This window comes from Protopterus annectens, chromosome 1.part0 (assembly GCF_019279795.1).
Source record: "Protopterus annectens isolate FY-2018-M chromosome 1.part0, PAN1.0, whole genome shotgun sequence".
Lineage (NCBI taxonomy): Eukaryota > Metazoa > Chordata > Ceratodontiformes > Protopteridae > Protopterus > Protopterus annectens.
Genome location: NC_056725.1, coordinates 1,964,901,371 through 1,964,917,059, shown reverse-complemented (window position 1 = coordinate 1,964,917,059; position 15,689 = coordinate 1,964,901,371).

The window sequence follows — 15,689 nt, the reverse complement described above, 5'->3', positions numbered from 1 at the left end:
CAAACAGGCTTAATCCCGATTACTACTGCTTAAAAAAGCTGACTCCCGCTTACACCCGGTCTACTTTCTTTAAAAGAAAAGAAAAAAAGAGTGATAGGAAAGTGGTGAAAAAGAGGGCACACAGAGGGAAAGACAATAGGGAAAGTAGCTAGGGATGTGCAGGACGGGTGTAGGGAAGGTCTATAGCTGTCCATTTCTTCTACAGCAACAGCTGTACATATATACTGAATTTGGAGGTATATTTGGACACTCAAACCCCTGATAGAGGGATGAGGACAACAATAATGTGTTGTGAAGCTAATTAAACCAGATTACATTTGTCCAGTGGACACATGTGCGAAATGCACAGCTATGTACTGGGCAAAATTTTTTTGGGGGAACAGGTTACCCTTTTTTTTTTTAAGGTGAGAGTGGGATGCTGGGGAAGGAAAGTGAGTATATTTGGGGAGGTAGGCTGGGTAGAAAGACAAACAAGACAGCATACAGGGGTGGTATATGTCACATGTGTGGGGGGTAAACACCTTGAACGGGGAGAGATGTTTGGAAATTGGAAATGCATGAGCTCCCAAATGGAAACAGTGAGACTGAGGTCCCCACCCTTGGGCAGTCACCACTGCACCTTCACGGCCCCAAAGGTAGCTGTACTGGGGGCTGAGCACGAGGGACAGGCTGACCCTCTAATTGTGCCACATGGCCCTCTAACTGGCATAGCAGATCTCCAAGCTCCTTTTGAAGCTCACTGTGCACCAATCCCTGGACCTGACTTTGGGTGACAGTATCCTGTCCGCGTCTGCTCCCAGGGGGGGATGAGCCCCATCCCCTGAGGTGATTCTCCTGAAGGTGGTGCAGGACCAGCAGACAAGGAGCTCTGGGACATGCTGGGGCCCAGTGCCATGGCCAGATGAGGGGTGGAGGCTTCCCAAACGTGGTATGGTGTTGCAGTTTTACAACATTTGTGGGTTAGTAATAGTCAACACAATCCAGGATTAGTTATAACATCATGCATAGATATTCCCATTAACCCAAAACAACAGATTTTGAACAGTTGCATAGCAAACAGAACACATGCATATATGGAACCACAATGGCCATTACAATGACATGCAGGTTACATTGATAGCAACAGGCCACCAATGATAGTATTTCAACATGGAACATTAATAGAAACACATTTCAATATTTGTTGAACAACAGGACATATGCCCCAACAGTAGGTTTGGTGTAAAACATACCCATTGATTTGTGTGTTTATATTGTTGGCAGATATGGTGGGGGGGATGTCAATTAACAACTTGTATATCCTTGCAGTACTCACAACTTTAATGATCATTGCTCTAATAATTACTCTACAGGTATTATTACAATACCTATGGCCTTGGTTTGGCCAGTGGTATGTTTGTGCATAGTGTACAATTCAGATGTCTTATAGCTACTTTCTACTTCTCTTACCTGGAAGACCTCTGGGAGGAATGTTTGTTAACACTACCTGACTGTTTCTACAAATATTTCAAAAAATCCTAGTTAAAATTATGCATATAGCTTATTACCACTCCCAGGATTCAAACCATGGCTGTGTCTGCTAAATGTATAGCAATTTGTGTTTGATCAGAGTGAACTATTTAGAAACTGCTGCTTTTTCTGCAGTGCTTTCTGTCTAAGTCTCTCTCGGTTGTACAGTCTGACCTTGTAATTACAACATTCTTATACAGACATTCCCAGACATATTTTTTATATAGCACAGTGTGGGAAACAGTGGTTAACACAACATTACTATTCAGAGATCAGATCTTGGTGAATGCAACATGTCAGGCCATACAATACCAGAGTAAACACAACCAGTCCAGGATTTAGACCTTTATTGCAAGCAGTTGCTGTTCTCTTACCTGGAAGACCTGTGGGGGAATGTTTAACACTTCCTGACTGTTTCTACACATATTCCCAAAATCCTAGTTAAGATTATGCATACAGCTTACTACCACCTCCGGGATTCAAACCATGGCTGAGTCTGCTAAAAATACAACAATATGTATATCATCAGAATGAGCTATTGAGAAACTGCTGTTTCTTCAATGTTTTCTGCCTAAGTCTCTCTTGTACAATCTGACCTTGTAATTACAACATTCTTATACAGACATTCTAGACATATTGTTATGTAGCACAGTGTGGGAACAGTGGTTAACACAACATTACTATTCAGATATCAGATCTTGGTGAATGCAACATGTCCGGCCATACAATACCAGAGTAAACACAACCAGTCCAGGATTTAGAACTTTATTGCCAGGCAGTTACACTTTTATTTAAATATGACCTATATAGGACTATTACTGTCATATTGTCTGGTTTATTCAGTACAAACCATACACATTTTGTATACTGCCAGGTGACATTTTGCTCCTTTATATTTATTTGGTATGACTACTACAAGCAGGATTGTTATTCACCAGCCTCGCGACACAGCCTTTGCAACCTGCTGGCATAGGCTTCCTGTTTCACAGCCCACTCAGCTGGAGCTGTTATGAAAATAGATAAACATTTATGCATACCTATCCATCACATACACAGGCTGGACTTTGGTAAACATGTATTGCTACGAATACTTACACACTGCTAGGACATCTCCTCTCTCTCTTGCTTCTTGGACTCACTGTTCCAAGAGCTCCCTCTTCCTCTGTTTCAAGTAGGCATAGTGGTACCAGACCTGCTCACCTGTCCGAGGGATACAATTGGCACTGGTGATATCACGGGCAAGACTTTCCCAGGCTTCTGCTTTATATTGGGAACCCTGGTACTTGTCCTACAGCAGTCTCACGTCATGTTTTTTTTCCAGGAGTACTACCATGACCTTGGACTCCAGTATGCCCCAGCACTGCCCCCGAAAGTGCATGTCCTCTCCAACACCTGCCATACTGCCTACAGTGGAGAGCTACAACTAGTTATGAGATGTATTCCCACCTGTGGGGTTTAAATATGTCCGATTTCCCACACTTTGCCATGATTGGATGGTTTGGTAATGCTAAGCTAAGCTAAGCTACAGGTAAACCTGCTTAGCTAAGGTTGGCAGTACTTAAAGGGGCAGGTTCAGCATTGCTTACCAATGGGCAAATCCACTTAGCTGGGCTATTCATTGCTTAGTATTCATATGTCCACAATGCTTACACCCAGTCAGCATTGCTTTGCAATGCTTAGCATTGTTTATGTCTTATTAGATTGGACTACCATACCTTCCCTGACATCCCCCAATGTGCTGTGATTAATTTATTCTTATATGACTATACTGTATGGGGCACTTGTGTTTATATGGAGGTTTCACTACTTTATTACACTGACATCTGACATCTGGGCCTAATACACTACTCTGGTTGAGCAGAATAAGTTACTTCCTACATAAATATACAAATAAATGTAAATTGTAATGTTTACACATACAAAATGGAAATGCTTTGGTGAGGCTTGAACCTTGAATGACTATATGGAAGGTGTATGCTCTAACTGCTATACTATTGCACTTATGTGCATGCTGGATGTGTGTTGCTTTTTAACTTATCCCGGTGTTTCAGCTAGGCTAAGCGTAGCTAAGCAATGGGCAAATCCGTGCAGCTATGTTTAAACTTTATTGAATATGTGAAAAAAAATGTATTTGTTGTGAATATCCATGGTAATGCTGAACCTGTTACTCTATCAACTTTCTAGCTTTGTTGGGATGATTTTCCCTTATGGCTTTGTCCAGATTCCTTACTCTGACGGGTTGGGAGGCATACACTATGTGCTTCATACCCTGCTGAATATTAATTCTTATGCTAAACCTGTTATTCTATACACTTTCTGCCTTTGTAGGGACGATTGTCCCTTATGGCTTGGTCCAGATTTCTTACCCTGATGGGTTGGGGGTGTTATGAGCATTCTCGTTCATTTTAAATTGCCATACGGCAATTCTAGTGTGCAGGGGGGCATGTGTATTGTGAAAGCACTGCTCTCAGAGACACCCCCTGCACTCGTACACAGAACCGTGTCCGTTTTGCAGCACTGCAGCACGCCTTCATGAATATGCATGGCGTGCTGCCATGCTGCAAAGGAACGGTCCCTTCCATGCAGGAATAAGCTATTCCTGCATGGAAGTTTACTGAATCCCAGTGAGTTTCCTGAGGGAGCTAGGCAATCAAGTGATTTAGTTGCCACACATTACAGGAGCATAGGGACACAACTGCAGCAAATGGTGGAGCACTATGGGTGCATAGATGTCACAATTGTAATTGTCTATAGAGGGATGGGACATAAACTGGGAATAGCCACAGCTACATGGGAATTCACATCATGGAATGGTAATACCATCAACACCTAGTGACGAGGATGATATGATGCTATATGACCATGACTGCTCATCATGTTATGTGTAAGGCTTTCATAAAGACTACATGCATGAAGCAAGTCCCATCTGTTACTGCAGACTCCCCACCAGTAAGTAATGCTGACAATGTGGCACTCTGTAACCTTGAAGAACTTACCCTGTGGGGTGTACTCACAGAGGAGTCAGAGGAGAGATAGCAAAGTGTATAGCAATGACTAAAATTGGCAGTGCCACCAGACTCCATAGTGGATGTAGCAGTTGCAAAATGACCCTCCGACACCCTCAGCAGGTATATGTATTCCTGATTTCTAAATGCCATAGTACTCTGCAGGAGTTGCAGGTTTTCACATATTTTGTTATGCATGCATGCATCTCCAGTATGGCATGGGTGACAATCCCACACCCTTTTGTTATAGCAGCATTACATGTAATATATTAAAGACAGAATGAACACATACATACACTGGGATGCAGGGCATGGTGGTAGCACCTGTGGTAGAGATATGATTATGATTACCGTCAAAAAGCTCATAGCATTGGTGCACCACTGTACATTGGTTATGACAAATGGGCATAACAACCCTATGCATCCATGACAGGCACATGCACCATGTCAACACGAGCCAAAATCTCATATCCAGACTTTGCTGATGGTATAACAAAAATTCCTTCACATTCCTGATGATGGTCTGTAATGGTGATCCTCCACCCATGCCAATTCTGTCCCATGCAGTAGCCTGAGCCTTTGTACAGCCATGACGTATCATGTTAGTGACTCTATTGTACACTTGTTATGCTCTTCAGTTATGCCTTTTAAATGCCTTTTACATCCATCACTATGTCCTGCCATGCATGTTCCCTGAGGGACATATCAGCCTAGGCAGCATTCAACCTGTTTTGCCAGCCAAGATGGCCAACCCAGTGATCTTTGTCATTATGCAGTCACACAGGTAGGCTAGGAATATATGGGACCTGTGCTCTATACTGTTAGTCCCCTTCTTCCCTGCTTGGTCAGTCCTAATTGTATGGAGGTTACTGCTGAACACCTCCATGCAGTAAAGACATATATTCTGTGTCCCAGTCACCTGATGGCCTGTGCCCCTTATAGATTCATAGGTTTATAGTCATGTACAAGCTTATTGATCTCAGATGATCTTAAGAAGCCTAGCCTTATACAGCTGTGGTAGTTTTTCAGCCATTGTGCTTTGTGTATGAGCAACCCAAAGGTGGCCAGAAGAAGATATGTGAGGGCATTTACTTGTTGCCCAATCCATGAAGGGCATTGGTGTTAAGCTGGGGATGAATTTGCAGTTTCCTATCCATTCATCCAAATTATATTGAAACAGAGTAATAGAAATACCTTGCTTTATGTGGTTTCGAAGATTGTTCTATAGAAGCATTATTCTCTGTGATACATACCTGTTCTTTCAACATGTCCTATTTATGTTGCTAAAAAGTGGTTTATGCTGTGGGCCAACAGTCTCACTGCAGATTACTCACAATTGCTGTATCACAGTGCCCTTTCCTTATGAGAGGGCAGTCTACCTGAGTTGTATGTTGGCCACTCTTGTATGGAATCTTATGACTCTCTCTCTCTCTCTCTCTTGCTGAACCATGTGTTGGCTACCATCAAGCCATTAGCTAGAAGACATCTAGAATGACCTCTCCTTTATTCCTGTTGCTCCACCCATGTGGACCCAGGCAGTCATCATATCCTATTATGTTTTTCCCAATATGTGCATTCAGATCCTCCATTATCAACACCAACTTATTGTTTATCTAGTAGCATCTAGCATCCACCATGCCCTCACCAGCCTCAGTACCAGTGCTGGGTCCTCTGTGCATACTGTCAACTGTCTAAATTTCCATAGAACATCCAGATGTTTGTATCATATTTTTGGGCTGTTGCTCAAAAAAATGTTTGGTTTTCTGGAAGGTCATTGAGGATCGAAGTCACTAAATGACAGTCATTTGGGTTTCAGACTTCATACAATTCAAAGAATGCATCCTAATGCAAAACTTGTTATTCTACAGACTTTGTTTATAAGAGCAATAATTCAAATCTGTCGCATTTTTTGAGTCTTTACCCCCACATTATTTTTGTCTTCATCTAGATTTCAAAGTCCTAAGAGGTTGAGAGGTATGCTTTGCATTCCACAGGGCAGCCCTCTGTGGTACAGCAGCACCCACCATGCCCTGCAGCTTTATCATTGCTGAGTCCTCTGTGTCCACAGGCCAGAATCTCTGCAAGGGGACGATGGTTATCCTAAAGGAAGTGACCACAAAGTCTTGCTGGTGGCCTCTTATGTGGCTTCTCCACTGGGGCCATGAGTTCCTCATCAGGGAGTTGTTCACATGGTGAAAAGTGCAAAGGCTGGTCAGAACTGAGGTGGTTCAGTGAGATGAGACACAGATTGGCACACTAGAGTGTAAAAAGCAAAAGAGATCTTGCTTTCTCCGTTGCTTTTTTCAAAACTGTCTCGCTATGTTAAATGGGTTTAACATAGCGAGACAGCTTTAAAATAAGCAACAGAGATTCTCCTTTGCTTTTTTTAAAGTTGTCTCGCTATGTTAAACCCATTTAACATAGCAAAACAGTAAAAAGCAACGAAGATCTTGCTTTCTCCGTTGCTTTTGCCCACAACTCTGATGTACTGCGTAGGCATGCGCAGTACCTCAGAACTTCCGCGGAATACCAGACAGCTGTGGAAGGGCAGCAAGGAGGCATTATACAATGCCATTATTTAAGAAAAGTAATTATTTTTTTTCTTAAATAATGTCATTGTATAATAGCAATAACCCACTTCTGGTTGTGGGTAATGCTGGATTTACCCACGGTTGGCTTTGTTTGGTCCCTCGGGACCAAACCACGCCAACCGTGGGTAAATCCAGCATTACCCACACCCAGGTGTGGGTTATTGCTATATTATATAATACTTTGGTACCCATTTTTTGCATCTTTCAGCCTTTTGCTGCACAGGGCTACATGGTTCTTTGACTCGCTACTTAGATGTTTGTTCAGGTTTCTAGCTGAAGAATACACTCTGAACTTCGTTAAATGTCTATGCATACCCTTATGTGTGTTCAGAATTTGGCTGATTAATACCCTCTGGCTTTTGCTTTCAAAAATATACCTGTATGTCAAGGATATATTTTATTTTAATAAAAATTGTTAATGCTTCTGGCAGCTAGCTTACTCTGAAAGTGATAATATGCTTAACCTATTATAAGCAATAAAATTATTTTGCAACAAATTAATCCACATCTTTACTTATCATGAAAACTGCATGAGTCATGTGGCATGTTGACAGAAACATGACATAATTCAGTTATATTCCATTCCATTATATTTTGAAATAGCTCCAAGTAATTAACTGCAGAGCTTTCTAAACAAATCAAATGCAACCGTAGTTTGTGAGGTATTATCTCTCTTGAGAATTTGATTTCAAAATAAATAATTTGTCAAGTTTGTGGAAGACGTATCTTTTGCATAACATAGAAGACAAATAAAATAAGGACCAGAGAGAGCCAAAAATACAATGACATTTTTAAATGTTTCATTGCAAAAGTATACTTCCGTATGAAAATATATTCTCTATGTGAAAAATCTGAAATCAGCAATGAACACAATCACCTTCATTTATGTTCTAGACTTATTGCTTTTTTCGTTCATTAATTTGATTGAGTTTATACTTATTGTGAAATAAAACATTCTTTTTCATTCTCTGTGGCACATGTACCTTGTCAAAAAAAATGAAAAATCTATATGCCAACCAATTGCCTTCCTGATGTATTTTCCAAGTGGTTTTGCAGTAGCCAATGTAATTAAGAGAGAAAGAAGTACAAATGCTTACAAAAATAGTTTCCTCCTACATAGATTAATGGGTGAAGCCTCAGAATTTATACTTAATTTTGTAAGTTAGCATATTTTTTCTAAACTACAACAAAATGTATGCTGCCATAGTAGCACATGGAAATGTTGCTTTTCACAGACAATGCTGATTCAGGTTTAAAGAGAAGCTTAGGTACGTACAAAGGACCAACAATTTTGAACAGTATAACACAGACCTGTTCTGATGCTAACATCTTGATTTGTGAAGGCAGGGTGGGGGAAAGTATAAGTTATAACATAGCAGAAATAGCCATCTATCTTTAGAATGGCAGCAATATGGAACACCTGCTTAGCTCTTGACACAGAGTTTGAGAAATAATAGACATTGTCAGTCATTGATGTCTGAAGCCACTGTGGCACATCTTTATCTATCTATCTAGCCATCTAGCTATCTATCTCACTATCTCGCTATTTATCTAGCTATCTATCTATCTAGCTATCTATCTCACTATCTCGCTATCTCACTATCTATCTATCTCGCTATCTATCTGTCTGTCTATCTGTCTGTCTATCTGTCTGTCTGTCTATCTATCTGTCTGTCTATCTTTTTCCTGCAGTTCATCTGTTGTGGGTGTACTGGTGGTACCATTGACAACTGTCACTTACTTTTCCTTCCTCTGAATTACCTGCCAAAACTGCCTGCTGTTAAACTGCAGAACACTAAATATGGATATAGTAGTAGTGGAGAACTGGAACCATTGAGGGAGAATAAAATGTCACACATATAGTCTAGTGGTAGACATTTCCTTAGTGAAAGGGTGGTTTATATCAGGAATATGAATTACTCTTAAAAGAGGATATCAATGACATATACTAGCAATATAGGTGACGTCTGTGATATAATTAGAAAAAACTGAGGTGAGCTTATTATTAATTCTAATATTATGCATATTGTTGAACATCCACCTAGTTTTGCTTTTAAGATTCAAAGAAATTGAACAAGACATCGCTGTTATAGAAGGAAATAATGCAAGTCGCGATCTGATTGTCTGAGAATACATGCAAGTAGAAGTTGCAGTATTTATAAATACATTACTGACACTGTGAGTTTTGTGCCACAGGGTCCTAATAAAATATATTTTTTGTCAATTTTTGTGCTGATTTTACTATGATGAATGTAGTTTATTTAGCCTTATGCTATAGTCTCAATTGATTCTGTGTAGATAAGATGAACAGACAGCTAAGAGAATGTATAGCTGAACATCTATCTATTTATCAATATATATGATATTAAGAAAAAAATATGAAAAAATGAAACAAAGAATATATTGGCAAGACATGTTAATACTATGGGTGAGACTCACCATTTTAAATTTTCTATTTTATAAATTGTAAGGACTGTACTAAGATGGAGTGGTATTTTAAATCTGATAGAGGCAGTGAAATATAAATGAATTACTAAGCTAAAGACTATGAATACAACAAGTTTAACTGATTATTATAATTTGAAATGATCTATGTGCTAAAACTAAAACCTTTAAAATATTTATGCTATTTTATGTGTAGATTAAAATCTGTGTTGACGTTTACATTTTGATGGAATATTTTAATTTTAATTTTAATTATGTACAACGTGATGGAGTCTTTAAGTGCTATACACAGTGGGAGCTGTTTTTAGACTTATTTAACAAAGTGGATGATGTGGGCAGAAAGGAAGCTGGGACAGACATGCAAACATATAATTGGACAAACAACATCACCAGACCTCACTTCGATAGATGAACAACCAGGATCCAAATGAAACACAAACCTTCAGATAAAACTGTTTTAATTCTAGTGCCTCGGTGAAAACACCTTCTTGGAATATATTGTTAATTGTTTTGAATGTATTAATAACATTTCTTTCATTCCCAAAGATAGATTTTCATGTGAATCAAAGGGGTAATTAATATTTTAAGTTGTCCTTGTAATATGTTCTATGTGGGAGAAACGAAAAAGATGTTTTGGTTAAGGTTTATGGAACATATTAGGGGCACTAAAAATTGTAAAGAAGAAAAAACAATTGCTGTTAACTTTATGAAATCACATAACAATGATTATTCATTATGAAGGGAAGCATTTTAGAACAAATTAATTGTTTTTGTATGGATGAAAATGTTTTAAAGGAAAAACTTCTATATAAAGAAAGTATTTATATTTTGAAATTTAATACAATGGTCCCTATGGGACTTAATGGGGAACTGAATTGGAGAAGTTTGTTTTAAGGAGTAAATGGTTTAATGAGTTAATTATTTAATTGATGTATAATGTGTATATAAGCTTGATGTTTGATGAGATTTGTATTCCAAGAAGGTGTTTTCACTGAGGTGCTAGAATTAAAACAGTTTTATCTGAAGATTTTTGTTTCATATAATTGGACAAAGACTGAGAAAGGAGATTCTGATACAAAGGGGGAACAAAAAGTAGAAATGCAGACAGATTGGTGGGTAAGTAGTGACATGGATGACTGGGCAATAGAGGCTGATAGACAAGGAAGAGGGACATCATTATGGAAGAAAGGGTGGGTTGGGAACCACTTGCCAGTCTGCTCCAGAATGTAACACCCCCCAGAAATTAGTCATTTATGTGATTGACATCATGGGTTGGCCCAGCCACTAGTAGCCCGTTGCTTTTTTAAAACCTGTGTCGCTATGTTAAACTCCTTTAACATAGCGAGACAGTGTTTTAAAAAAGACTTATACTAATGGAAAAAGTCCGGGCAACCGGACCTTTTTCCATTAGTATAAGTCGATTTACAACGTGCACGCTGGCCAATCAGCGTGCACGTTTTGGAATATTAATGAGGGGGTCATGGTATAATGACAAGTAAATGCAGAAATGCAGTCTAATAAGTGCATAAAGACAACAAACGAGAACAGGAGAAAACAAGCCATTATTCACAGTCCTCCAATATGAGATGATGACGGCTCTTGTATTTAAATGTAAAGGCAAAGAACACACTCAAAAATCATGGGGATCTTAGGAAATATGCAAAAATATGCAAACAATAACAGCAGTGACTTTTGTAAATCAACATGTGTTAGCCTCAAACAGCTTGGATATTTGACATGGCCACTTGTGCAGTAGAAAATAGTGCCAGCAGAGGATTACCTCCCACCAAATGACAGATTAACAAGTTCAGGACCAATTGTAAGTGGCTGCAGTCCTAGCAAGGGCTTTGTCTGGCATGTATGGTCCACTTAATAGTAATGGATGATTGTGTGCACTTCTTATACCTGTGGATACCAAGGTATGTGTAGCACTTTTCATTCTAGTTACAGAAATTGTTCAGAAGCAAACTGGATACACCTTGGGTATATCACAGGCATTTGCTAAGTATACTCAAGATGCTCCTTGGTGCATTGCTTTTAAATGAGGACAAGCACATGTGCTTCCCTAACACATCAAGTGAGAGAGCTATCACTATGCATGGCTTATGTTGTATCACCCACTTCAGCAAAGTGTTAGAAGCCATGTACTTCATGCCTATAGAAATAAAACCCTAATCCAGTGTCCACAGGCAGAGCTATAACAATAGAATGGGCTATCATTACATCAGCTGACAGGTAGTCTGCAATGCATGAAGTCTCATAAGCCATGTATCCAGAAAGCATCCTGGCAATACCCATGATTCCCACAAAAGTCATGCAGTTTGTTAATTCTTACATGGGAGTCATCCCACAGATTGATCTAAAAGGTAATTGCTGCTACAGTGGTGCTTCTACATTTCCAAAGCCACATATGTAACATGTACACAACACCAACCTTCATCCATATCCATATACCTAATGTGGTACATGTGACATAGGTCACCCTTTGAGCCCTGGCTAATGATGCCCCTGTAGAATCCACAAGGCATGGATAAATAGCAGTATAACATCACCCACACTTTAGCCATAACTGTCATAGAGTTTGTGTATGTTTGGCTTGTTCAAATCCTAATTTTGCTGTCTGGACAAATCTGGAGGTGCCCTGTAGTGCCTCTCGTATTCCAGTTCTGCTGCCTGGACACATCTGGAGGTGCACTGTAGTGTGCCCACCCCATCCCAGGTCTGATACCTGGACACATCTGGAGGTGTATTGTAGTGTGCCCTCCTGCAGCCTGCCAGATAACGTGCTGCTCAATATGCTAGACTATCATCAGGCTAGCTAGTCAATGTCACCAAGATCCTCTAATATTGCAAACAGGACCCCCTTTGACCACTATTTACATCCAATAGCAAGGATACAAATGACTGTAGATACCAGCAGTAGCCACACATGTTAATCCAGAAAGTGTCATGCACAGTATATGGCAAAGCATCAATATCTAGTTCACCTCTGTGAGCCCTGACAAGTACATGGCGGTAATGCAGCATCGCATAGAACAAAATGATGCATGCAAGATTATCTAACATCTATGCCTGGCACTGCATGGTCAGGTCACACTGTGCACCAGACAACCAGACATCTCCATGTTCACCCCACAGAAAGGGAGGCAGTGAGGGTCACAGCCACCATCATTTTCAGAGGTACCTAGGGGGACTTGAAAATGCAGCAGTCTCTACTAGCGAGAGGATGTAGGATGGAATTACATGTCAGTGGAAACAGAGAGAGCAAACGTAGGGGGTAAAATCTGAGTCAGATATGGCCTCCTGCAAGTTGTGGGTGAGGATTACACCTGAAGACTGTGCAGTGGGGAACTTGGAACACAGATTTGTGGAAAAGCTCTTTGGGACTATGCTGCATGGTCCTATTTCAATGAAGGTGGTGCAGGCACAGATGACCTCCTGACACAAGCATGGAAGTACTGGTGGAACAGGACCAGTATGATGGTCACCTATGAAGCAGTCTTCTCAGAGTGGGCTTGTGGAGTGAACAACCTCAGCTTTGGTGAGGGTATGTTGAAACTACAACCATGACATGTGTAGACAGTGAAATATATGATGATCATCTAATGCATCTACCACAGGTATGTACACACTCATGGCCATGGAGAACACAGGAGTACAGGATAACAATGGAGGCAATGGCAAACATAGTCATGCAGTGGATGAAGTGATAATGTGTCCCAACATGGAAAGCATGTGGCTAGCCATAGCATTATCCCTGGCCATAAATATCCAATATGTCCATACATAACATCAACCATCTCCATTTCTGTGTGTGTAGCTGCAGATTTTGATCTTATTATGTCCTGTCAATCCAATGGTAGTGACTTAGAGTCCACCACTGCTGGGCTACCACTAGTAGCAGCCATGACATTAGGGATAGTAAAGATTCCCCCAGGGTATCTAGGCAATACACCATGCTGTGCAATTCATTGCATGTGTGTGCATTTGCATTTTTGCATGTGTGTGTGTGTGTGTGTGTGTGTGTGTGTGTGTGTGTGTGTGTGTGTGTGTGTGTGAAGAATATAGTGTCACTACTGCCAGTATGTATAACTTACTGGAGTGAGCTGGACAATGAAAATGGGTCCTGAGATCATGACTCGATGTGCATGTGGGCTTCATCCTCAGCCCATGATAGGGGACTAGCATCACCACCCTGTTGTTCTGACCCAGTCTTTAAAGATGTCTCTGGACAAGTTCTATGCTCTGTGGATAAAAATATATAATAATACAATGTAAGAGCAGAGCAGTCAAACATCAATCCTCATGCAATGAGGAGTGCATGCTACTGACAGCTAAATCATCACTGCCTAATACAAAACACCCTCCTGTGGCAGTGGTCTCCTGATTCTGTATGCCTGATGTACCTGAGAGGGACAGAGGCAGTATTAAGTGAAACCACAATTGTCAGGGTACACTCACATTTACATTACGCTTTCTGCGGTCTTGGTTGGATTGACAAAGGTCACCAAAAGTGGGCATAAGTATTTGCCAGTGATAAGTCGGTTGAGAACCCTGCCTACTCTGACCTATGCCAAGGATCCATGCTATTAGTGGGAGTGGTCTATGCACACCTATTGGCCAGTGTGTGCCTGCCATAAAGCTCAGCAGTCCTGGGTCAATAAGCTACTGGTCACCAGTGTCTTGTTGCCCAGATTGGGTTACATGGGGTAGCTCTGCTGAGTGGAAGCTGGACATAAAACAAGTCAACTTGCCAAACATGAATTAAGGATTGTTACACTTGATAAAGGTTCAATGGCAGGACACGGCTTGTAAGTGGATGACATGCTGATAAGGAGGAGGTTGGACATTCTTGGTATCCAGGTGATAAGATGGAAAAGCAGTGCAGCAATGCTTCTTGGCTTGGGATCCAAAGTCCACTACTCAGCAGAAGGAAAGACTAGAAATGGTGTAGGAATTGTGGTGAGGGAAGGGGTTCAGAAGAAATCAGGGATGTCATTAGAACTCAAGTCAATCAGACTCCATTGTAAGGATAGGGCAGTATTTATAATCTCAACTGATGTCACACAGCAGGGTTGTAATAGTGAAAAAAAGGCTGCATTCAGGCAGCTACTGCACGACCTACTAGATAAAGCAAGGCAGCATGAGCTGGCATTGATAATGGGGTACTTGAATGCACATATAGATACAGACATAACAGGATAACAGGACTTCCTGGATCCACAGGAGGAGAAGGACAACATGAATAAAGAATGAGAGGTCATTCTAGACTTCTGTATTGCAAATGGCTTGATGTTGGTCAACACATGGTTCAGCAAGAGAGAGAGACAATCACAAAATCACATATGAGAGTAGCCAACATGCAGCTCAAGTAGAATGTATTCATAACGTCAAGTGCTTACATCATTGAAGCACATAACATCATTACATAAGGCCAAAAGACAAAACAATAAATCCCCTGCAAACAGTGTCTTTGCAGTGGGGGGAGGGAGTGAAGCCCCACTGTGCCCCCACACCACCTGCTAATTATATATTCCATATTTAAAATTGCAGTACAGTGGAGGAAAGAGAAAAAAACAGTCTCTGCTGTACCAAGATCTCAAGCTTGAGCAACCTTCTACTGAATATTTAGTTTTGCTAAAAAAGCAGATAGCACATAGCATAATTTTTTGTGTTACGACCTTATGTGGTCAATGTTATATGTTTCAGCAATTTAAGCATTCATCATTATGAATGTATTCAAACTCAGGTAGATTTCCCCCTAGTAAAGAAAGGACACTGGGGTAGAATCAGCAATTGTAAGTGTTCCCCAGTAAAGCAGTTGTCCCACAACATAAACTACTGGTTGCACAAAAAGCTGCAAGCAGTGGACAAATAAGGCTCTAAAGTCAACAGACACTAGGATGAAGATCTGGAAGTTGACTGGAGAGAAAGTGCAAGAGTTCAAGGAAATACTTAAGGCACTAGCTCCTCAGGAAGAAGAGGAAATAGACAGAGTTGTAGAAGAATGGAAGAGCTTCAAAATATCATGTATGAGGACTACAGAACAAATACATGGTTGAGCCAGGTATGGAAGTAAGGTACATAAGGAAGGCTGGTGGTGAAATGTAGAAGTCCAGGAGGTCATGAAAAGAAAAAA